Below are 26,358 nucleotides of genomic sequence, written 5' to 3'. Positions count from 1 at the left end.
TATGCTCCAGTTCCAGAGAGTAGAGTAGCTACAGAAATTATCTGTAGTATTTCTGTATTGGGTATTGGTCTATTTTCCTCCTTTATTTACTTATTGAATAAATTATTTATATCATTATGGGATCATGAATATTCATTTTATACTTTAGGAAATAATCCAATGCTACTTTATTTTGTGTTGCTTGAAAGAAAATGGCTTTAATCATTGTGAGTTCTTTCACTTAGCTCCTGTGTCCCTTTGACATATCCCCATATTGTACATGTACATGGATGTGCATGTGAGTGCATGCAACACGTGTGTGTGGGCATGTTGAGCACTTCCTTACTTTCTATCACTCTAAGATATTCAGAGTTCATCCCAAATATTTCCCACCACTGTCCTAAATAAGTCAACTATTTCTCTAAGAAGCCTTGATTTGATCCAAATAAACTTTAGGTAGGCATTGCTTAATTTCCCAATAACTGGGGATTTTCAACCATTTTTCTGTTATTTCTAGTTTGATTCCATGTGATCTGAGAACATACTTTGTATGATTTATAGAATATTAAATTTGTTAATGTCTGCTTATGACATACAAAGTGGTTTATCGTGGTTAATCGATCCATGTGAGCTTGAGAAGAATGTGTATTCTGTTGGTATTGGATAGAGCATTCTCTAAAAGTCAGTCGGGAGAAGTCAATTAATGCTGTTTAGATTATATGTATCCTTCCTAGTTTTCTGTCTGTTTGATCTATTTCTGACAGAAAGGTGTTAAAATCATCAAGTAAATGTGCTTGTATGTATTTCTTCTGTTAGTGCTATCAGTTTTTCCTTTATGTGTTTCAGTATCATACGGTTAGGTACATACAGTTGTAGGATTGCTGTGCCTTCTTGGAGGACTGACCCCTTTATCATTATGTAACACACTCCTTTATCCTTGATAAATCCCCTTGTTCTGAAGTCTTCTTTGTCTGAAATTAATACAGCTTCTCCAACTTTCTTTTAATTAGTATTGGCCTGACATGGCTTTCTCCATTCCTTTACTTTTCACTTTTATGTATCTTTATATTTAAAGTTAGCTTCTTTTAGATAAAAAATAGGGTTTTTTAATCCACTTTTTAAAACCATCTGACAACCCCTGTCTTTAATTTATTTAGACCATTCACATTTAAAGTGGTAATTGATATAGTTGCATTTATTTCTACCAGATTTGTAATTATTTTCATTTGTTGTATTTGTTCTTTGCTTCTTTCTTCTTCCTCTTTTTCTGCCCTCTCTGGTTTTAATTGAACTTTCTGTGATTCTATTTTATTTCCTCTCTTAGCAGATCTTAGCATTTTATCTCTCATATTTATTTTTAACAACTTTTTAGTGGTTGTTCCAATTTCCGATATGCATTTTTAAGTAATCTAAGGCCACATGTAAATATGACTCAAGCTACATATTGTCAAATTTTAAAAAGTCAAGTTATACATATATATGAGTGTGCATATAGAAATTATTTTACATATATTTTTATATTTACATATATATTCTTACATATATATTCTTACATATATACATGTATGTTTATAAGGACATGACATTAGGTGTGGGAGATATGTTCCAGATATGGACAGGAACACACCCAGAGCCACGTCAACAATCTAGCAAAAAAAAGAGTGAATAGAAGAGATTTTAATTTTTCCATTTTTGGATTACTCCAATATTGTTATAAATATGTCCTTTACTTAAATTTGTGTAACTCTAAAAGAAAGAAATTTAGCCTGTTTGACTTTCTGATTTTTTTTAAGTACATTTTGAAAACTCTTTTTTTTTTTTTTTCCTTATAAGTGTAAACTTTACAAAAGCAGGGCCTATATTTATATCTTTCTCCAAATTATATTTCTAATCCATACCATAACTGGAGCACCTAATAATTACTTGTTAAATATAGAGTCAGTTGAATGAATGAGTTAGTAAATATTGAAAAAAAACCTATGGGCAAATTGTGTTGACATTTATTTGTTAATATTTTTCCTGTGGATTACCTCTTGGTCTTTAAGACCCAACTTCTTATAATGTATATATTTTTCAATAAAATATTTTCTGGCCAATGATGATACTAAAAAAATTTTATGATGACGTCTCCCAATCTCAGGAAGTAGTTTTACTAAAACGATGTGCCAGAAAACTATTGGGCTACTTTCCCAATACGATTAGTCATTCAACAAAATCACATTTAGTCCATTTGGAAAGTGTGCTAAGGCCATCAAAGAAGATGTGCATTCTTAGATGTCCAGGGTGCAGGGGCATCATGGTGTCCTCCTGGGAGTGAGCCATTCCCTGCCCTGGAACATCTATACTAGCATCGTTCCCACTTCACCTTTTTGGGGGGGGGGTGGATTTTTAAAATTTATTTATTTATTTATTTATTTATTTACTTTTGGCTGCATTGAGTCTTCGTTTCTGCTTGCAGGCTTTCTCTTGTTGTGGTGAGCAGGGGCTACTGTTCGTTGTGGTGCACGGGTTTCTCATTGAAGTGGCTTCTCTTGTGTCAGAGCATGGACTCTAGGCACACAGGCTTCAGTAGTTGTGGCACGAAGTCTTCAGTAGTTGTGGCTCATGGGTTCTAGTGTGCAGGCTCAGTAGTTGTGGCGCAGGGGCTTAGTTGCTCTGCAGCACGTGGGATCTTCACAGACCAGGGATCGAACCCGTGTCGCCTGTATTGGCAAGCGGATTCTTAACCACTGCACCACCAGGGAATTCCCCCACTTCACCTCTTGTACCTAGATCTTATTTTTGCCTATTTCTTGTGTGGAAAAAAAAGTGATACAATTATTGTGAAAGGAGTGAGCTGAGTGAGAAAATTGACTACAATTTAAAAAAAGGAGACATTGATGCAAAAGAGTAACTATTTAAAACATTAATTGGACACCAGGAAACAGTGTTTAAAACATTTTACATCCACGTGATAGTTTGTGTTTCTGTTCAGTTTTATAATATTATTTGTAGGTTTTGGATTGATTTGTCATGTGCTTTAATTTTTCCTATGTGTAATGTTTGGAAACAGGCTCCCTGTTAGCAGAATGTCTGGTTGTTAGGAATGGATTATTGATATTAAGTGCGGGTGGGGAAGAGGTTCCTGTGTGTATATATATATATATGTTCTTAGACAGCATGCTGGAAAGTTAGAGCGATCAGGGCCATGGCTAGTCCACAGCCTCCTCTCTGTGGATTGGGAAGAGTTACGACCTAAGGGTTAAACAGTAGGTAGGATCACACCCCTCTCACTCCCTCCCACAGTGGATCCTACAACCTGCACAAGGTGTGCAGTGACCTGAGTAGAGGCGGACCCCACACTAGATGCCTTTCATAGGGACAGCTTAGTTTTGATACCATGAACCAATGAAGGAGGCATCATTATCCTGGAGAAGAAAGCTGGGCAGGTCCAGTAAACTGCTCAAATGTGCACGCCCAGTTACCGGCAGAACCCAAACCCAGGTCTGTCTGACCTGGAGCAACTCTCTTGGTGAGGGTTGGAAGGTTGTATGCAAAGACCAGCAAGTGTCCATTTGACTGAGTTTCACTGACCACTTCAATAGGGTTTTAAAGGTTCTCTTTAAAGATAAAAAGAACGAACTCCAGAGACTAAGGTCAATATGCTATGTACCTCAGGAGAATACTATATAAGAAATGAAGGACTCAGTGATTCTCAAAGAAAAATAGCTAAGGAAGGACAGGCAAGTGGCTGTGAACAGAAAGGCCAGCCTTTATGGGGTCCATTAATCTATAGTAAATTAGTAAGGAGAGGCGATAGAGTCTGGTTGAGGGAAAGAGGGCGAAGAAGTGATCCATCTGTGTGAGTCTAAGAGAGATAGGACGGGTGCAGAAGTGTAGAAGACACGTTTGCATTTTCTGGTTCAGCCTGCCAACGGGCAGAAAGCAAGCTCTAGTCAGGTATTACTATTCCATTTGTCCAAACCAGGGTTTCTGCAGAACGAGAGGAGGGTTAAGGTGAGTGGCAGGGGCTTCAGGAGAGAAAGGCAGCCAGGGAGATGAAAGGGCAACAGTGAGTGCTTTGGAAAAAAGACAGAAGGGGGTGATTGTATCACCACCCCCAAGAGCAGAGCTGTCTCCAGGACAAATTCAGGTAAACCAACCTCAAGAGACAAATGCATGAAACTGATGTAGATCCCCAAAGTTTTTATGAAGAGTGTCATTGCTAATGGGACCCAGTTATCCCTGCTCAGGACAACTCTTTCTGTCCCCATGGGGTAATGACACACACAAGTGGCCAAATTATAATCCAAATACAAGAAAGTGATCAGGGAAGGGTCATGAAGGTGTGACTTGAAGATTTCATGCACCAGCTAAGCATAGAAGACTGCGATCTTCCACCTCCCAGGGCCCCTCCCCTGGGACATCTCTTCTGACCTACTCTCCCCTAGAAGTGTTAGGATGGGCTCTGCTATTTCAGGTCTTGTTTCTCTCACACTTTACAGAACAACGAGTCCCCCACCCACCTTGGAATGACACATCCTCCTTTGTATAGGCTGATACCTCCAGCACTGCCTGGAAGAAAAGCCTTGTAGAAAAGCTTCCTGCTGGCTCAGGTGGGCTTGGGTCAGTGGGTCCCCCATCCTCCCTGACTCAACCCTGCACCTCTATGCCCAGCAAACTCCTGACATGCAGAAGATACTGTAACTGCCTGAGGATGAGTCCATCATTTAAATTGTGAGGTGCTGACAGGACTTCAATTACAGCCATAAAATCAAATGTTCGTGAGAGAGCATAGCTTGGAGGAGGGCCAAAACTCTTCCAAGGCAGAGACTGCCCAGAGCAGAAGCTCACTGAGGTCACAGCCAGGATGAGGTGCTTTTGCCAATGTGCTGACTTTGGTCAATTTGTATCTACTTTCTCAGATGGTCTCTCCCCTGACCCCAGGTTCCATTATTCACATACATTTTTGTGATGGACTTCTGCTACAGTCAGAATGTGTCCCCCACCCCCCCTCCCCAAATTCTGATGTTGAAGCCCTAAACCCCAATAGGAAGGTGTTTGAAATGGAGTCCTTGGAAGGTGATTAGGTCTCGATGAGGTCATGAGGGTGGGGCCACAGGGAGGAATTAGTGCCCTTATAAGAATGGACAGCAGAGAGCTCGCTTTCTCTCTCCCACGTGAGGACACGACGAGAAGGCTGCCCTCCGCCAGCTGGGAAGAGAGCTCTCACCAGAACATGACCCTGCTGGCACCCTGTCCTCAAACTTCAGCCTCCAGAACTGTGAGAAACAAATGTCTGCTGTTTAAGCCACCCAGTCTGTAGCATTTTGTCATGACAGCTTGAGCAGACAAAGACAACATTTCGTTCTAATTTTATTATTATCCCCAAGTCATGAGTATTTTTCCAAATCACTGTATGTTATTCTTAAATTACTTTGTTCACCATGCCTACAATTCTGGGGTATGAAGAGCAGGTGATGAGGGAATTTAGTCTCATTTATTGTCTCAGTCTATGATCTGATTGGTCCAAAATTCTGTCAGTGCATCATCTCCACGAAAATGTTAATGGCAGTGACATAATGGCCCCTTTTAGTATTTCACATAAATGTCATAATTTTTATTTTCTCTGAGACTGTACTTGTCAATATTTAGCAACCTGAGAAAACCATAATTCAAAAAGAGTCATGTACCACAATGTTCCTTGCAGCTCTATTTACAATAGCCAGGACATGGAAGCAACCTAAGTGTCCATCAACAGATGAATGGATAGAGAAGATGTGGCACATATATACAATGGAATATTACTCAGCCATAAAAAGAAACAAAACTGAGTTATTTGTAGCAAGGTGTATGGACCTAGAGTCTGTCATACAGAGTGAAGTAAGTCAGAAAGAGAAAAACAAATACTATATGCTAACACATATATTATGGAATCTAAAAAAAGAAAAAAAAAGGTTCTGAAGAACCTAGGGGTAGGACAGGAATAAAGATGCAGACATAGAGAATGGGCTTGAGGACACAGGGGGCAGGGGGAAGGGTAAGCTGGGACGAAGTGAGAGAGTGGCATGCACATATATACACTACCAAATGTAAAATAGATAGCTAGTGGGAAGCATCCACATAGCACAGGGAGATCAGCTCGGTGCTTTGTGACCACCTACAGGGGTGGGATAGGGAGGGTGGGAGGGAGACGCAAGAGGGAAGGGATATGGGGATATATGTATACGTATAGCTGATTCACTTTGTTACAAAGCAGAAACTAACACACCATTATAAGGCAATTATACTCCAATAAAGATGTTAAAAAAAAAATTCTTAAAATTAAATGTGCAAACACACATCTCTCCTCTAAAGAGTGTCTCTAGTCCGTGCCCCTGAGATGGGGTGCTCACCAGCAGGGGTGAGGGGGTTTGGATGAGGTGACACCCGACACCTGGCTGACACAGAGGCAGCGCTCCACGGGAGCCAGGCGTCCTGCCTGGTGGACGCTGGTCATCACTGGACCCCCACCGCTCCTGGGGGAGCATCCCAGGCCAGCACAGAGAGCTGAACTCGCACAAAACAGCACACAGCAGAAATGGAAGGGAAGCTGGCATTGAGGTGCACAGATCGAAACGAGGGAACTTGAACTTCACAGAGAAAGACCTGCTGATTTTGGCTCACTGCCCATAACTCAGGCCCACATGCCACATGATGTGAAAAAGTTAACAGCATCGGAACGTATCGCCAGGAGAACCACATCCTGGTCTAGGGAGGTCACAGGGCAGGAAAGTCCCAGTTGCTCGGGTCATGTTAATGGGAAACTTAATGTCCTGGGCCGGTGTTGGGGCAGATATGGGGGGACCAGCGGGCTCTGGGGGTGCGGGACCCCGGGTGGGCATGGAGCAGTTGAGACCTCCTGCAGGGCCATGGGCCATCTGTCCCCACCCCCCCTCCACCCCCACCCCCCTGCCCAGGAGCAGTCTGTGTCTTTTGGAAGGAACAGGATATAGACTTTTTTTCTGAATCACTCCAAGAGCCAAGGGAAGAGGAAAGGTCTGGGGCGTCTTTCAGACCTTCAGTGAGTGAAGACACTGAAAGCAGGGCATCTCGTGTGGCACTGGGCGTCCATCGCTTGTCTGGGGCAGTGGCTGGAAGACACCTTCCTCCACAGGGCACCTGGCTGTCGGACCAGTGAGAGAATCAGAATACATCACACCCCCATCTTCACAGACCCAAGTCCACACGTCCTGGGCATTCCGGCCACGTGGACGAGGCCTGCCCTGTGGAATCCCTGTCTCTGGAAGCACAGAGCAGAGGACATGGGATCAGTCGACTGTCAGAAATGCTAACTTTGTGTCAGGCCTGCTACTACCTACAGCAGCGCTGGGCGAGCAGTCAGCACTTCCTGCGCCCTAGCTGGATGATTGCCTTCTGGGGAGAGTGGGAGTCACAGCAGACCACCCAGATGAGAACGGGAGGGGCTGTTTACTCAGAGTGGCCATGGCGAGGGGCTGGGGCTGCCACACGGTGTTTGGCAGACACCCAAAGGCAGGCGGAGGAGAGGGGGCCTCAGGTGGGCCCGATGGAGGCCGGGGCGCGGGGAAGCTGGAGGAGGCCCGCCAGAGGTGGGTGTCCTACATGATCGGTTAAGGACGTGTTTTAGGCTTTCTGCGGTTGGTGCTGAGTTGGAAACGGGCACAGAAGTCACTGAGCGAGTCCAGAGAGTCCTGGGCCCGTTAGCTTCAGTTCTGCAAGGCCAAGGCTATGGGTCAGAGTTCTGTTGGCATCTACGTTCTGGCCAGCATCACTTTGTGCATTGAGAGCCGGGCCTTCCTGAGCTAGGAGGCTGGGACGGTGCTGTGGGCTGGCTCAGCGGGGAGGGGGCAGAGGGGGGAAGGGAAGACGCCCAGCAGGGGGCACAGCCTCCCCCTGTGGTGGAGGAGACTGGTTGGCTGCGGGATGGTAGGTGGCCAGCCATGAGAGGCCCTCATCACGAGGGTGAGAAAATACTGTTTCCTGGACTTCAGCTCCAGTTACAATCCAACCAGGCTGGGAATTTACCTTAATGAGGGAAAGATGGGTTATTTATTCTACGACGAAGGTGACATTTCTGTTCCATTTAAAGCAGAGATTAGGAGCTGTTTGCTGAGGGTTATTTCACCGCAGCAGGATTTTTAGAGATGCGTGTGGTGGAGAGACAGGAGCTGCTGGCTAGAGAAGCACTTAGTCCAGCCTCTGTTGTGGGATGTGCTTGCCCATCCCGCCCGTACTTCGCCTGGCCCAGAATCTCCTTAACGCACACTTTACTCACAGAGGTGGGTTTTCATATTGGGGTTGCAAAACCAGGGCCGAGTTCTGGCCTCCAGGGGGCTCTGGGGGTTATTTTTCTACTGACTCAATGATATCAGCTTGCTGCCTGCCCCATGGTGCCCCGAGGGCTGGGCTGTCCTTTGAAACAGTTCTGTGGACGGGTCCCTGATATGGACAGAACAGCATGTGGTTCATGCATACAATCTGATGAGTTTGCAAACTCATATGTGAACTCCCAGGATACCACCACCACCATCAAGGGAATAGACACCACCCACACCTCCCAGAGTCGTCTTAGGTCCCCTTCTTTGTTTTTTCATTAAAAAAAAAAATGTTTTTTTTTTTTTAATTTTGTGTTAAGAACACAACGTAAAGTCTACCCTCTTAGAAAATTTTGAAGTGCACTTCAAAACCCAAAATGACTAACAGGTATGAAAGGGTGAGAGGTTCCCAAGAATCAGGGAAACCTCCACCCTCACCTGAAGAAGCTGACTGGGACTCCCCAGGAAAGAACATTCCACAAAGGCTCAGGACTTCCCCGAAACTGGAAATACACACCAGGCATCAAAGACACACCTAACACTCGTGAGTCCTGAAGTACACAGTGATTTAAATGTGAAATAACTAGGAAACACTGGCCACATTTTCATTTCAACTAAATGTCTAGACAACTTTGAACAATGGAATTCCCAGAACAAAGCAATAAGCAATCAGGAACTAATCTGTTTTCTGTGGAAATATGATGATTATATAATGATGGCTGTAATTGTGGGAATTACAGTGGTTCTGTAATGCTTTCCCAATAAGATACCTATGTGGTAAGCTCTATGGGACCTAGTTTAATTCAAAATTCAAATTACCTGAATGATTATTCTAATTTATTAATTATAATATGTGTAACAAATAAATTATTAATGGTATTATCAATACAAATTATACATAATGTATAATAAATAGAATAATTATGTATTACTGTTTATAATAAGTGAAGAAAAAGCAATGGAGAGCCCAAACCACTCCAAATGTAGGTTGTAATACTGACAATCGGTGGGAACTTCATTCTGTCAGGCTGCTTTTCTTCTGTCAAGTAAGCCTGTCTGTATCTATGATCACAAAGCTCCAAAACCATCTTCCTGACCTTCACATTTGACTTTGATTCACCATCAGCTATTTAAATAGGAAAATGGTAAGCCGGTGTGAGTCAGATAAAGCCTGTACCTGGGCAGATTTGTAAAATGGGAAGATGCTGGCATTGGCCACGGGCATGTGGAAGCGATAAAAGTCAGATAAAAGCCTTTTTAAAGACAGAAAATAATGAATATGAGAGAGGCGGAAAAAAGAGAAGGTTTTTTTTTTTTTTTTTTTCTTAAGTGCAAAGGAAAAGTTTCTTCAAGGAAAAAAATAACACAAGAAGATTTTTCTCCTTCCCAGGGAAGGAGCTGTCTGCTCTGGTCCTTGTAGATTAATCAAGTGTTTAAGTGGAGGCTCCTTGACATTTTGAAGTGGGTCGAGACTGAAGTGGTTTAGCTCTGACACCCCGTCTTACGGCAGCGGATTTTCTCATCTAATGGGATGCAGGGTCATTTCCCATGAGCTGTTTAGGGGACCTTTGTAGCTTCAAAATGTGACGTTTCCCTCAGAAGTGCCTAAAGCTGATTATTAAGCATGATTCATAAATTCTTCAGAAGGTGATCAAGTTAGGTTTATACATTCAGACGGTAACAGAAAGCAGCCTTCCCTCCAACTGTAAATACCCACAGGCCCACTATGGGGCATTTTAACATTTTTTTTCCTTGTTTGCCACCTTTTATTTGTACAGCATTCTTTTTGAAAAATATAGAATCTATTTACATACATCTCAGGATGGGAGTGTGAGGAAGACGTGAGATGAAAATTAGCTTCCCAACCCCGGCCCCGAGTTACTTTACCCAAGACTCACTGAGGATGCAAAGCAAAGGGGACAGAAAACAGTAACCAAAGGACCACCTCTGTGTCTCACCATCAGCATGGAATACATCGCAGCCTCGTGGTTTAACTGACCAACTTGACCTGCAGCGTGTGCGTTGGGGACAAATGATGTTCCTCAGCCGCATCCTGCAACCTCCTCTTCACCACCGACTGCCCTCCACCCTCCATGATCAGGAGCGGGCCTGCCCCGGGCCAGGGGCTCTTTCCACTTCTCGGAACAGCAGTCTTTCACTCCCGGCCAGACAAATACAAGGAGATGTTTATTGCAGCTCTATTTACAATAGCCAGGACATGGAAGCAACCTAAGTGTCCATTGACAGATGAATGGATAAAGAAGATGTGGCGCATATATACAATGGAATATTACTCAGCCATAAAAAGAAACAAAATTGAGTTATTTGTAGTGAGGTGGATGGACCTAGAGTCTGTCATACAGAGTGAAGTATGTCAGAAAGACAAAAACAAATATCGTATGTTAACACATATATATGGAATCTAAAAAAAAAAAAATGGTTCTGAAGAACTTAGGGGCAGGACAAGAATAAAGATGCAGAGGTAGAGAATGGACTTGAGGACACAGGGAGGGGGAAGGGTAAGCTGGGACGAAGTGAGAGAGTGGCATGGACATATATATACTACCAAATGTAAAATAGATAGCTAGTGGGAAGCAGCCGCATAGCACAGGGAGATCAGCTCGGTGCTTTGTGACCACCTAGAGGGGCTGGATAGGGAGGATGGGAGGGAAACGCAAGAGGGAGGAGATATGGGGATATATGTATATGTATAGCTGATTCACTGTGTTATAAAGCAGAAACTAACACACCATTGTGAAGCAATTATACTCCAATAAAGATGTTAAGAAAAAAACATACACTAGAATATTTATGTTATTTGTGTTTGTCACGTGGGAATGATTATGAAAAACGAGCTTGGAGTCACCCTTATTCTCCCACAGATTTGAGGGAGAGCAAAGAGATGGTGGTCCCGGCCAGAGGCAGAGTGTGGTCCAAGGTGGGCACTTCCCTATGACTCTCCACCAATCTGGCCCTGCAAAGACACATTCTTTCATTTTATCCCCAAACTCTCAAATGTGAGATAGCACATGCTTTACCAAGAAGCCAGAAAATCCAAAGGGTTAAATTTATATTTGACCAGTTGTCCTTTTGAAACGGAGATTTCCCTTCGCTGTCAGCCCCTCCCCTACAGAGACTGAGAAAGGAGCACAACTGTCGCATTTTAAGAAAATCTGAAATAGAAATCCTGATGAACTTAGGGTGAAATTGCTATCTTAGCAAAGAAGGGCTTTCTGAGATGCTCGTCCTGATGGATCCCCCCTTTGCATGATCCATAAGACAGATGCCAGCTGGAGTCGTAGATCTGAGCATACAAGTTTTCAGCAACACATTTGCCGCCAAAATCAGAAGATACTTTAACAGCAAACCTTGAAAGAGCAGGATATTAAGTTAACACCTGTGGAGTTCTTTGATTTGAGACCTCTTCACAGTTCCAGTATTCAGTTTGGTCCAAGTTCCATTAGGGGACATTACTCAGCTGACAACCGAATTTTACTGACTGATGAACCGTTTAAAAGGGTAGCTTATGTGTTAATACATGGTGGCAGCTGTCGTCTTCCACCTATACTGGGTGTTCTTTGCAAAGAAGACCAGCACAACGCATTTCTTCACAGTATTCTGTTTCCATCCTTAGACCAGCACTGACCGCTGACTAAGTTATAAGCAGGAAATACCACGCTGACATGGCAATGTGGTTTCAGTACTCCAGGCCTGGCAAGTGGCTTTTCACAGGAATAAAACTCGATCAGTTGTGGGATTCTGCAGGAGTGCAGTTCAGTGGTTGTCCTTCAGAGACCAGAAGCCCTGTTTCCACTCTTGTTGGAGGATCTGGTGGGTGGAAATGTGACCCCCCAAATACATAGGTTGACTCCTAAACCCCATTACCTCCAAATGTGAACCTTTGGAGATGGGGTCTCAGAAGAGGTAATTAAGGTGAAATGGGGCCAGGAGGGTGGACCCTAATACAATCTGACCAGTGTCCTTATAGGAAGAGGAGATTAGGACACAGACACACACAGAGTGATGACCACCTAAGGACACAGGGAGGAGATGGCCACAAACCAAGGAGAGAGGCCTCAGGAGAAACCGACCCTGCCCACACCTTGATCTTGAACTTCCAGCCTCTGGAACTGTGAGAAAATAAGTTGTCTACTGTTTAAGCCATCCAGTCTGTGGTATTTTGTTCCAGTCACCAGAGCAAAATACAGAGAGTGAATGATTCTACCCTCTTTAGAGCTGCCAATAGATAATTTCAGCTACCCGTTTTTACATTGAAGATATTTTAATAGAATCCTTCGCTCAGTCACCCACTGTAACAAATGCTTCTCTTCACTGAGATTACGGTCTCTGAGGCAGATACTGGCGGATGAGCACCAACCCCGCCTGGCCAGTCGCTGCAGGTAGGAGAGAACACGATGCTTCCACACAGGGGGCTGGACGGCCCCCAGGACAAGCAGGCGATATGAGAATCTGGCCGGGCAACGCATTCCATGGGGCCATTAGACAGAGCCGTATGAGTGATTTTTTGAGGCAATTCCCAAGTCTAAATCTGAGTATGAAATGCAGGGGATGAAAAGCAAATATTACAAAATTAATCTACTTAGAACCATGAATCTTATTATATTTCCAGCCACTATACTTTCATGCTTAAGCAACAGATGTTATTCTTTGGCCAGGAATTTGCTTCCACCAGATGTTTAGCAACCCTCCCCCCTTCCCCCCTTCCCCCCTTCCTCCCCCCTCCCCGTCTTTCCCCCCACCGCTTCTCCCAGCTCTCCCCAAACAGAACATCAGCGTCTAGGTTGCCCTGGGGTCTCCACAAACAAGGTTTTGCGTGGCGAGCTTTGGGGCTGTCCTGGGTGAATGTTTTGAGGAAACACTCTGACCCCAGCTGAGAACACCAGCAAGGGGCTGCGGGTCTGTTTTACACGTAACCGCTGTACCAGTTGTCCTACTCGGGGTGCAGATGTGCACAGGCTAGCCTACACTCTGCTAAAGCCAGTAGGTCCCCAGCCCAGGCTCACCACCAGTTCCGCGTGCCCACGTGGGTGAGAGTCTACCCGGACGCCGGCCCCCTGGGCAGCCCTCTCTGCCCACCAGCCTGTCGATCAATCACAGACACAAGAGGCAACCGCCCCCGGCCTGTGACAAGCTGAACTGGTCCGAGCTTTGATTTTCCCCCTTTCCTATGGCAAATGTTCACGATGGGGATATTGCCTTGTTATTTTAAATTAAACACTCCGAGACCGCCTGAGGCCCGAAGGTAAGCAATCGTAGACAAAATATCCTGAGTTTGGCAAGTGTTCTTCAAAGCTTAATGAGGAATATTCCAGGCACATAATTAAAGTCGCCTACTGACATCAGACCCCTGCGAGTACTGGCAGGAGGGGCCTGTGTGAGAGAGCAGGGGACCCCTCGGCTTGGGCCTGGGCTTGCACACCTGCTCACACCCACCCACACTCTCACACACATACACAAGGGCGCACACAGTCACATATTCCCGTATACACAGGCATGCAGTCTCACGCCCTGCATGCTCTCACTCACACACACTAATTCTCACGAGCAGCTCACTTATACTCAGACACACTCACTCACACACGCAGACTTGGAGAAGAGCCTCCGGCCACCCCACTGGTCCATCCAGCCCATCGTAGAAACAACTAATAGGTGCTTCTCCCTCTCCCTGCCTTGAGCACCCATCCTCCTGTGCCCTGCTCTCTGTGTCGGGGGGTTGCCCTGGGCCTCCTGCGGTGGCTCATCAGCAGATAGGAGAACCCAGGGCTATTTAACTGAAGGCTCACCTGTCCAGTGAGAGAGCCCTGGGGCACGCGCTGCGAGCGGGAGTTGGAGGGTGTGTCTCCTGACTCGCACCCGCGTTCTGCTGTCAGTGGTCTGTGTATTATCTGCATCCACCCACGGGCTGCAGCCGGCCATTCCCCGCGACGTCCTGGTCCAGGCTCTGGCTCCCAGCTGGAATGGTCTCCACGCCGACCCCCGGACCTCCAGCTCTCTCCGCTGGGCATTCCTCCGCCTGCCTGAACCCCTTCCCTTCCTCCCCCAGCCCTCCATTCTTCTCAGCCCTCCAGCCCCTCCTCTGAGCTCCCTGAGGACGTCCTCCCGGCACGTGTCAAGCCCCTGAGGATGCTTCCTTGTTTCCCATCCCCGTCCCTTCAGCTCCCCTGTTTCCATGACTCCTTACTCTGCTGGCGTCATTCCCGGAGGTCATGCAGCCCAAGGAAGGTCATGGCCATCTTGGGAGGGCATCCAGGCAGGCAGGTAGCCATTTGGCTTCTGCAAGGTAGAGCAGAGAGAGCTCAAACAGGTAAGAGGCTAGAGGTGCCCATGGCTGGATGGAGACCTCGATAATCCAATCCTCATCATCCCCAAGGTCACGAATGTCCTCCACTGGCCAGGCACTGGGGACCCAGAACCAACCAGAATGTTGCACACTGTACATCCCAGAGCCTCAAATCCTGGGGGTGGGGGAGAGATGAAGACACACACATGGCTGCAAAAGAGCATGGTCACTTCTCTGATCTCGGGGTCCGAGAAGGAGGGGTCTCTGATCCAGATGTGGGTGTCAGGGTTAAATGAGCTCTGTACTGAATCCCGAGGCTGAGGACTAAACGTGTGAGTGGGGGCAGGGCCTTGCCTGGGCCTCCTGGGCGGGGGTGGCCGAGGTCTCCTAGGGGTTGAACATCCTAGGTTGACTGGGGTGGACGGGGGTAGAGGACTGAAGGGATATGAGAGCTGAGTCACCACAAGGCCCAGTGAGGGGAGGGTGAGACCCAGGTGGGAGCCAGGTGGGCTGGGGGCAGGGGGCAGGCAGAGTCCAGGCTCATCTCCCCTCGACCCTTCAGCCTCATGTCTGTCACCTGGACCCCGAGACCCTCAGAGGCAGCCCTTCTCTCTTTCACCTCTCCTGGTCCTAAGAGCAGCCCCCATCGGGGGTCGACACCACTTACCTGGGCCGGGGGACCCCCAGAAAGGCCAGGCTCAGCAGGTGTCCCACGCAGTCGCAGGAATGTCCCTGCACGTGACACTTCGCAGTGGGGCTGGGCTTCCGGGCTGCTCCCAGGAGGCTCCCTGGCCTTTGGGCAGAGGCACAGGTGAGTCTGCCAGCCGCAGGTGACCTGGATGATCCAGAAAGGAGGAAAGAATGGACAATCCTGTTACAGAATCCAGGGCCAGCTCCTGTCGGAGTTGTGGCGCGCCCGCTGAGCGTTTTAAGGGAAAAGTGCTATTCTTAGAAAAGCATCTGTAAAAGCAAACTGGCATAAAATCCACGCGCTCTAAAGGAAAAAGGATTGGAGGATACTTGACCATCAAGATTTTGATCTAGTGCGAGTTCTGAGTTCTGCTCTGGAAGGGACAGAGGCCTGATCCCAGGGCTGTGAGTCAAGTTTTTTCCATCATCCCCCTCATCCCTTCCCATCCCCTGGCTCCTCTTTTTATTTCCCTCTACCTCTTTTTCTCCTCTTTCTCTTCCTTTTCTTGGGGTCAACAATGTCATAGTTAGGTATGCCGGGTTGTAAAAAACGCCAGGACACTATGCAAATTGTGAGAAGCCCACAGTTCTCGTAACTTTTGGTCTGAGGACGCTTTCATGCTCTTAAAAGGAAGGATGTGAACTAGGACTGAGATTCACTGGGAGGCCACAGAGGCAGCACCCACAAGCGGTTCCAGAGGGGTAGCTGGGTGGGGCTGCAGCACCAGAGCCTGGGTCTGAGGCCCCTTGGGTTCCTTCACCTGCCTTCCTCTCTTATCCAGAAACCTAGGCTTCCCCCAGACTACGCTCCTCTTCACATTTCTGTGCCCCTCTCTTCCCTACAGACTGGGTTCCTCTTCTCCCTTGCTCATTGTTTTAAGAAAATGAAACATTTCTAAGGTTTTTGTTCTTTGTTTTATTTTACACTAGACATTGTTTCCTTTAAATCAAACATTTATTATACTATTTATTGTCAATAATTATTTCATTATCTTGTCTCCATAAAGTTTTACAATTTACACATTTATACATTAAAAAAGAAACACCTTGATGTGTATTTAGTCATATATTAACCAAATAAAATCACTGTTGAATGAATATTTTTGCTATTAAATTGTAATAACATCTAGCTCTATGGCAAATGTGACAAAGGCATCCTTACCAGATCAAACATCCATTGTATTCAATAATATACAATTTTAATAACAGATGATCCAAGGGTTAGACATCAATAAGGTATGTCATGTTACTTATTTCATTTGATTTGCCTCACAAAATTGGTGTTTTGATTAGGTTAATAATAAAATGATACCAACTAGCCCAGTAGTTCTCTTGACTTTGGTCTCAGGACTCCTTTATATTCTTAAAAATTATTGAAGATCCCAAAGAGCTTTCATTTAAGTGGGTTTAATCTATTAATTTTCACCATATTAAAAATTAAAGTTGAGAAAGGTGTTAAATATTTATTCATTAATTCAAAAGTGAAACCATGGCATGTTAATCTATATAACACATCTTTATGTGTTAAAACACTTTTCTGCAAATCCAAATTACAGTGAGGTACCACCTCACACTGGTTAGAATGGCCATCATCAAAAAATCTACAGACAATAAATGCTGGAGAGGGTGTGGAGAAAAGCGAACCCTCTTGCACTGTTGGTGGGAATGTAAAATGTTACAGCCACTATGGAGAACAGTATGGAAGTTCCTTAAAATACTAAAAATAGGATTACCATATGACCCAGCAATCCCACTCCTAGGCGTATATCCTGGGAAAGCTCATATTCGAAAAGATACATGCACCCCAATGTTCATAGCAGCACTGTTTACAATAGCCAAGACATGGAAGCAACCTAAATGTCCACTGACAGATGAATGGATAAAGAAGATGTGGTACCTATATGCAATGGAATATTACTCACCTGTAAAAAATAATGAAATAATGCCATTTGCAGCAACATGGATGGACCTAGAGATTATCATACTAAGTGAAGTAAGTCAAAAAGAAAAAGACAAATTATCATATGATATCACTTATATGTGAATCTAAAATATGACACAAATGAACTTATTTATGAAACAGAAACAGACTCACAGACATAGAAAACAAGCTTATGGTTACCAAAGGGAAAGAGGAAAGGAGGGATAAATTAGGAGTTTGGGGTTAACAGATACACACTACTATATATAAAATAGATAAACAACAAGGACCTACTGTATAGCACAGGGAACTATATTCAAAAACCTGTAATAAACCATAATGGAAAAGAAGATGAAAAAGAATATATGTATACGTATAACTGAATCACTTTGCTGTACGGAAGAAACTAACACAACATTGCACATCAACTATACTTCAATTAAAAAAAAATAACAATCATTTCCAAAACATAAAAGAAAATAGTGAGATTGACGTCATAGTTTTACATTTTTGCAAATCTTTTTCCTCTCTGGTTTCGTAGAAGGCAGCCTGATTTTCTCTCTGCTTCTGTACTTAATCAGCTGGGATAGCCCAGTCCTGTGGCCTCTGGAAAAGCCCGCTGTACACATGTGAGAAAAATGAGTGAGCATATAAATGCAATGAATATCTCCACATTACTTGGGACATTGTTAAGAAAATCGGCACGTGCCTGATGTACAGAGAAGGGAAGCAGAAGTAAACGCAGCTGCAATGATCTGTGTGTTCACATCATATGCAGAAACTTGAGAGTTGGGAATTGGTGAGTTATCCGCCAAACAAACCATTAAAGATGTTGCTAGGAAATTTTAATACAGTCCTCTCAGTTTTCAGATGGGGAGACTGACAAGGGGGCAAGTTCACGTAATAACCAAATTCACATCATTAGCAGAAGAAGTGGCTTGGAAACCAGGCCTCAGAGGCCAGTCCAGTGCATGGCCCCTCACAGCCCTCTGCTTTTCAGACCCCTGTCTTTTCACAAATCCTTGCCATTCAGGAATGCCTCTTCCATCTAGTAGATCTCAGAAGTAGTCCCCGTGGTCCCATGACAATGTGGGTTCCAGGGAATTACATAGGCTCGCCTGGGAATTGGACCCGTTTTCCCTTGGATTTCACTCTGAATCCCGAGCTAACTTGCAGACATGTTGAGGGGAGACACCTGCTCCTCAGGCGCGGGGTCCCTGCCACACGGCTCAAGGGTCATATGTCTACATCCATATCCATAATAACTATCCGTTCACATGCAAGGTCAAGAGCTGACAGTTCCCTGTCTCAGCCTCCCAGCAGGTGCATGCACCTCTGTGATCATCAACCACAATATCTATAAAAGGAAGAAAATAAGCAGTTACGGGGCTTCTCAAGGGTTAGCAGAAAGCATTCCTCACGACTCCATTCCTTACCACATGGGATCTAATGGACTCTCTTCTTGAAGCCATACTGCAGGTTCCAGAGATGGAGTATCTCCCACCAATGAATTGTGAATATATGTCTTCTCTAGGTAGCAAGAAGATTTTAACATTGTGTGTTGTGTATGGGATAACAAGGCTGACACAATCGCCTACTATTAAATAAAGTTATAAGGGTTGGTTTGTAGTTTCCAGCTCACAACTATAGAGCAGCACTCCATTACAGAATAACTGTCCTGGACGACTCAGTTATTTTACTTTAGTTGTTTGTTGTTTTTTTTTTTTTTTAATTTTATTGGAGTATGGTTGATTTACATTGTGTTAGTTTCAGGTGTACAGCAAAGTGATTCAGTTATACATATACATCTATCCATTCTTTTTCAGATTCTTTTCTCATATAGGTTATCGAAGAATATTGAGTAGAGTTCCCTGTGCAATATAGTAGGTCCTTGTTGGTTACCTATTTTACATATAGTAGTGTGTGTATGTTCATCCCAAGCTCCTGATGTATCTCTCTCCCCCATGTTTCCCCTTTGGCAACCATAAATTTGTTTTCTATATCTGTATGTTTGTTTCTGTTTTGTAAATAAGTTCATTTGTGTCTTTTTTTTTTTTAAATTAGATTCCACTTATAAGTGATATAATACAATATTGGTCTTCCTCTGTCTGACTTACTTCACTCAGTATGACAATCTCTAGGTCCATCCATGTTGCTGCAAATGGCATTATTTCGTTCCTTTTTATGGCTGAGTAATATAAGATGCGGTACATGTATTTCACTTTCCTTGTATTTTGGGGGTTGCTCTATGGGTTGAGTTCGGCATCTCTGTTTCTCCAAACGCCTCGTTTGTGTGGCTGTGCCGGGGTTCCCACATAATCCAACTGCACGTGGGCACAGACTGTCTCCTCACCTGGACGCAGGCAGAGGGAGTCATATTAGAGAGGAAACTGCATGCTTGGAAATAGAGCAGGAGACAGAAGTCTGTGCTATGGGGTCCCCTAGAAGTGGCCCAGCAGCACAGAATCTTATTAGAGATGAAGTGAGTGTGTCTTTATGGAAAAAGGCTATCAACTGTAATGTTTGGCCAACTTTTGAAAGCAAATTTTCTTACCTACCCTCAACATCCACATAATTAGCAGTCTGGAGCCAGGCCCTCTTTGGGGGACACTGTGCTATCCAAATCCTCTGGGAACCCCATTGCCTGCATGTCTGCCTGCTGGCTTTGACAGTGAGTGGGACTAAGGCCAAGCCTCTTCAAGTATTTGTCCCAGAATTGTTCTGACACGAGGAGCCCCAGCCTCACCATGAAATGTATAACTTCATCTCTTATCCTGTGGCTCCTGCAGAATAAGATGAGAATCTTTTAAAGATATTAAAATAAGCTCCGAGGCTTAGGATGGTCCATTCACATCTGCTGATAATCAGAGAAAAAGAGAACAGTGGCGGACGGAAATGTAGAATTGTATGTAAAGGGAAAAGACTAGGTTGGCGTAGTCAGATCAAAAGCAGTTTTTTTTTTTTTTAAGTATTATGATCAAATGGGTCCTTGGCTACTATTATGAAAAAGAGAAGTACTCATTTCTGGGACCTCGAAAGGCCACTCTGTGTCACCTGGTAAGCTTTTCTTTTTCAGGGGGGAGTGTGTGGATGGATACACACGGCATTCTTTTTTTCCCTCCTTTGTTGGTTTCAATGGTCTTACTGGCATCTTCTCTTTAGAAACTTGGTCTCATAATTTAATAAGTAAAATGGAGTGACTTGTCTCTGTGTTGATCCTGATTTTTAAAAACTCTGATCCAAAGCCAAAATTTAAAAGGATGGTGTGCTCTGTCCTTCGTCCGTGCCTTAATACTGAATGTGAATTGACCCACTGTTCACCGCCAGATCAAGCTCAGAGCTCAATTTAGATTTGCACACATTCAAAGTTGTTAAAGACCGAGGTTCTATTCAAATGGGAGGTTTTCACTGCACACACAGCCTTAATCAAAAGTAGAGCTGTATAGAATGGTTTAAATTTAATCCAAATCTTGGCCAATTTCATGAATCTGCCTCCTCAAGCCTCACACGAGTGGGCTCATAAATGCCATTTCTGCACTTATGCGTGGAGTGGCTCCCAGCAGATGCTGCAAACAGTTTTCACTTGCCTTCCTGCAATTTTTATAGCATGAGCAAAATAAAACTCATTTCATTGATTGATAAAGGGTAATAAAGTATGACTTTTCCTTGAATGGGCTTCACTAGTAACGAGCATGGGCCACAGATGGTAAGATCAGGAACCTGATGACCCAAAAAAGACAATATATGTGCAATAATGAAGAATGTGGGAGTGTGTGTGTGTGTGTGTGGGCTCACGTGTGCACCTAGATGGTGAGTGTGGTGGGATAAACGGTCACGGGGGCTTCAAGAGGGAGATAATAAAATTTTCACTCAATTAAAAACTGACGGTGCTATTTCACACTGGCGTAGAATAGTTTATCTCACACAAGTAGAAAATACTGAAACGTATCTAGGTTTTAGAATTTTTTAAATATAACAGGCAATATGTAGCCGTTTTGAAATTTCAGTACTACATTTAACATACCGCTACCGTCTCTTCCAGTGTGGTCCTAAAAAAATAATCACAAAAAAGGAAGGGCCATTTGTTACAGGGTTACCCCTTCTATATAAAAATCACTTCCAATAGACTGACTTTCAAAAGGAAGGCACATGAAGGCTGGGGAAGGAACTGCAGTGGGAAGGCACAGCCTTGGACGTGAGCAGAGTCTAACACTCCGGGGCACACACCGCCGGCTGTGAGCTCTGTGGGGACAAGGGCACCAGGTCGCTGTTGGAGCAGCAGACAAGTGCAGTCAGTGCCCACGTGGAGCCTCGCCAGCCGACAGACACTGACCTTCAGTTCCAAGGACACCTGGGCTTTTCTGGGTGTCCCGTCCTCACCCTGCTGTGTGGGCCCCCTCCACTGTGCTGACAGACCAGGAGCCTGGACCTTGTCACTAGCGGAGAGCATCACTCTGACCTTACCTGCACCCTCACCTGGGCTGTTTCAGGTAGGAGAAGATACCCCCTGCACCCTGGTCCCGCCTCTCCCCTCCCCCACTCACCTCCGCACAGCAAATGTCACGTGGTCTTATGCCGGAGGGAAATGGTAAAAATCAAACCTAATTAGGGAAGAATTGTCTTTCATTTCAATATTTTAAAATCATATTTATTGAGTTATAATCTACATACATCAAAATCACCTCCTGAAGCATAGAGTCACAGCCCCTGAGTTTGGACAAGTGTTCACAGTTGTGTAACCATCACCACAGTCACAATCACGACGGAGCACAATTCCCTCAAACCCACGATGTCCCTTCCTTCCCTATGTAGCACCCCTCCCCCCACCCTCTACTCCTGGCCACCACGGATCTGACTTCTGTCCCCTGAGCTTTTCCTCTTCCAGGAATGTCACATAAGTGGAGTCACATGCTTGGGGCCCTTTTGTGTCTGGTTTAGCGTCATGCTTCTGACATCTCCCATGTCGTGTGTGTCTGTGTGCATCACCCCGACTTTACTGTTCCTTCTTCTAGCTGAGCAGTATGACCTGTATGAATACACCAAACTCTGTTATCCACTCACCAGGTCATTTGGGTTGTCCCCCTTTTGGGCTATTATGAATAATGCTGCTGTGAACATTTGTGTCCAAGTGTCTGTGTGGATGTATGTTTCCATTTCTCTCAGGTGAATCCCTAGGAATGGAATGGCTGGGTCCTGGGGTAAGTGTATGTTTAACTTTCTAAGTAACTGCCAACTGTTTCCCAAACTTATTGGATCATATCACAGTCCCACCAGTAATGTCTGAGAGTTACAGTGGGTCCCATATTTGCCAGTACTTGGTACTGTCCATTTTTCTCTGGCATTTTTAGACATTCTAATAGTATAGAGGTGTCTCATTATGGTTTAACTATGTTCTTATAATGACTAATGATGTGGAGCAATTTTTCATGTGCTTATTGTCAATTCTTACATCTTTTACAGTAAAGCGCCTATTCAAATCTTCTACTGATTTTTCTAGAGTACTTTCAGGTTCACAGCAAAATTACGTGAACGTACAGTTTCCACGTACTCATCGCCACCCTCAATATCAGCATCCCTCACCAGGGGGTACATGTGTTACAATCAATGACCCTACATTGGCACATCACCTAAAGTTCTTAGTTCACATTAACGTTCACTCTCGGTGTTGTTCATTCTATAGGTTTGGACAAAAGTAGAATGACATGTATCCATCATTTCAGTACATTACAGGGCATTTCCATTGCCCTAAAAATCCTCTGTGCATCACCTGTTCACTCGCCCTTCCCCTTGATAACCACTGATCTTTTTATTGTCTCTGAACATTTTCCAGATATGACATTTTCCAGAATGTCATATAGTTGGAATCACACAGTATGTAGCCCTTTCAGATTGGCTTCTTCCACTTAATAATATGCATTTATGGTTCCTTCATGACTTTTCATGGCTGGATAACACATTTTATCTAGCACTGAATAATATTCCACTGTCTGGGTAGACCATCACTTATTTATCCATTCACCTACTGAAGGACATCCTAGTTGCTTTCAAGTTTTGGCAATTATGAATAAAGCTGCTATAAACATCGTATACGGGTTTTTGTGTAAACATAACTTTTCAGCTCATTAGGGTAAGTACCAAGGAGTGAGATTGCTGGATCATATGGTTAAGTGTGTTTAGTTTTGTAAGAAACCGCCAAGCTGTCTTTCAAAGTGGCTGCACCATTTTGCGTTCCCACGAGCAATGACAAGAGTTCCTGTTGCTCCACATCCTCACCAGCATTTGGTGTTGTCAGTGTTCTGGATCTGGGCCATTCTAATGGGTGTGTCAATGTGGGTTTTTAAAGTGAATGAAGCCTATGTTTTCTAAATTATTGAGGATGAGAATGAACTAGACCAAACTCCAGAAATTGCTGCATTGCAGGCTCTAAGCAGTTGAGGCAGCAAGAACAGACTTTTCAGGGGAACAAGTGGACCACTTTTGCTGCCTCAACCCATTTCGTAGGTGGGAATGGGGCTTCTTGTTAAAGGCAGTGTTTCCTTCCCAGTGGCTCCCATTATACTTTGCTTTTACCCATCACTAACTCTCCTCGTGCCCAGAAAGATGGGAAAATGACCAGGAAAACACTACTCGAAAATTCTGAACTGGGAACTAGATTCATCATATTTCACTCTTATGTAAAGAGTTTTCTATTTTTCATCAATTCAGCCCAAAGTAATATAAACTTGTCTGGAAAATTCAGACTGAATGCTGTACTATGAGTTTAAATGGATATATCAATCTTGTAACCTCTAACATAAACTTTTACCAGAAATATTGATTATACGGTGACCAACAAATTATCTTTATTGAGTCTTAAATTGTCTTCCATGTGCAGATGGAGGCAAAATGAGAAGTGAGGTTGCATTTGTGATCCCATTTCACCCCTTTCCCCCATGGCTGTGTCCTTTCCTGCTAGAAGAGTTAACAAGAAGATGAAAAATGTTTACTTCTTACTGAAGGGGAGTCAACTTGAGTGACAGACACCGTGTGCCCCCTGCTTACCCTCCAGACCTCCTCACTTTGGAGGGTGATTAGGTGTAGAGTGTGGACCACTCCCCCAAATACCTGCATCCTTCTCCATCCTCTGCTTTGCAGTTTTTACTTCATACCTGGCCACTGTCTGGTCATGAGTCCACCAGCACTGGCTACCTTCCCATTCCCAAACTCACATTTCCTGTTAGGGGTCCCTCACAGAGGTGTTTGGAAGCCCACCTAAGATGTCCCACTTCACTGTTTCTGGGCATTATCTACACCCCCACTCATTCTCTTATTTGTGATGTGAGGTTGCAGAGTTGACAGCTTGTGTTGGTAAATAGAAGATGTGTGTTTCTAACGCCTGGATATGGAGTCTGAGCCCAACTCAGGCAAGACAGGAGGATGCTGGCAGGAGAGGCACCAGCTGAGAGCCCTGGAGGATGGTGGCCGCCTGCTCCCAAAGCGCTCAGCAGGCCCCAGCACAACACAGGTGGGACCCCTGCAGAGGGGTGTCACGTGCAGGATGAAAATATCTCAGTGCATGTCAACTTTCTTCCTCAAATAATAAATATGTGGCCTGAGCAATGCTGAGGAAAGGCCAAGGATGTTAGCAGTTGGGCTCTGAACCTTTGTATCACCTGAAACAAAAAGTACCTGAGGGAATTCCCTGGTGGTCCAGTGGTTAGGACTTGGCGCTTTCACTGTCAAGGGCCCAGGTTCAATCCCTGGTCAGGGAACTAAGGTCCCACAAGCCACATGGCACGACCAAACAAACAAACAAACAAAAAAAAGCATCTGAGATTTCCTAACTACTTACAGGCATGTGTGTGTGTGTGTGTGTGCAGGTGTACCAACAGGCGAATGAATTTCCTCATAATCAATTGCAGTAAATTACACGTCCAAATCTTTCACAAAAGGTCCTGACATGGACCTGTGGAAATTCAGCTTTTCCTGCTTTTGCCTCGAGGTTTTGAGGTTCTGTTGCTGCTGCTTCTGACTTAGCCCATCCGCCGGCATTTTCCTCCACAATTTTGGATATGCCGTCTGGAATATGGCTCTTTTATTTCATATCTTGAGCAGCGGAGTTTTCTTTCTCTTGAAGCTAATGGCCCAAGTCCTTCTTTTTCATCAGTCTCCATCTGCACCAAATAAGCTTTTGAGAAGAGAACTAAATCTGAGGTACAGAGGTGCTTATTTCCATTAAAATTTGACTTGAGGGAGATGTACCCTTCAGGGAATGACTTCATCTGAAGGTCTTGTGTGCCTGGGCATTGAAGGACAAGGCACCGCAGCCATGGCTCATCTGTGAATATCATCTCTGCCTGTGCCCAGGTTACACGCGATGAAGGGAAACGGGTCGGGGCCAAATAACTCAGCATTGCTGACCACCCTGCTCTAAGCATCGCATGGCCATGTTGTCCCTGCTCTGTTTGCTGGCTACCCAGGTCATGTTTTTAGATCAGCGTCCAGCGGGGTGATTCTTGTCATCATGACCTTGGTATCAGAGGCCCATAACTTAGTTTAAAGGAGAGGATGGGTGTGCCCCCTCCTGCCACTGATCGGGCTTAAACCAGGGGCTTCCTGCAGGACGGAGGGAGTCAAGAGCCGGGAAAGGGAAGAGGAGAAAGAAAGAAATGGATCTGCAGCAGAGCAATGTTTCCAACAGAAAGAGAAAACAGGGAAGCAGGCCCCTGGGAGAGTCAGCCCATTACCTGGTTATGATGGAGGAGATGGCACTGGGTCCCCCGGGGTTGAATTAGCAGTTGCTGCCATTAAAATCTTTATACATCGGATCATTGATACTTACTCACATCATTTAAGCTGCCATTTAAATAGACAACTAAATAACTCACAGTTTTATTTCCCCACCTTGGGTTTCAGGAGATCTGTAAATCTGAAAGATGTCCGTTTCCCATCATTTTGTATTACATTATGCTTTCTAATCTAGGTTTTTTCCCTAAATTTTGGCAGTAGTCGTTTTTACATGAGTAATACATTTTTACTGTGGTAAAATATACATCATGTACCGTTTACCATTTTATCCATTTTTAAGTGTACAGTTTTGTGTCATTAAATACATTCACATTGCTGTACAACTGTCATCACCATCCATCTCCAGAACTTTTTATTTTCCCAAA

At 44.5% G+C, this 26,358-nt stretch overlaps 1 non-coding gene across 1 annotated transcript; it reads left to right on the top strand.

Annotated features, from left to right (window-relative positions):
• The first annotated feature begins 24,884 nt into the window (after window positions 1-24,884).
• On the top strand, window positions 24,885-24,957 carry TRNAE-UUC. The gene has a single exon. It is a non-coding gene; the product is annotated as a tRNA-Glu (tRNA).
• The last annotated feature ends 1,401 nt before the right edge of the window (window positions 24,958-26,358 follow it).

Source organism: Balaenoptera musculus, chromosome 3, assembly GCF_009873245.2.
Source record: "Balaenoptera musculus isolate JJ_BM4_2016_0621 chromosome 3, mBalMus1.pri.v3, whole genome shotgun sequence".
Lineage (NCBI taxonomy): Eukaryota > Metazoa > Chordata > Mammalia > Artiodactyla > Balaenopteridae > Balaenoptera > Balaenoptera musculus.
The sequence above is the reverse complement of the archived record's forward strand: the minus strand, read 5'-3'. Positions and strand labels throughout refer to the sequence as shown.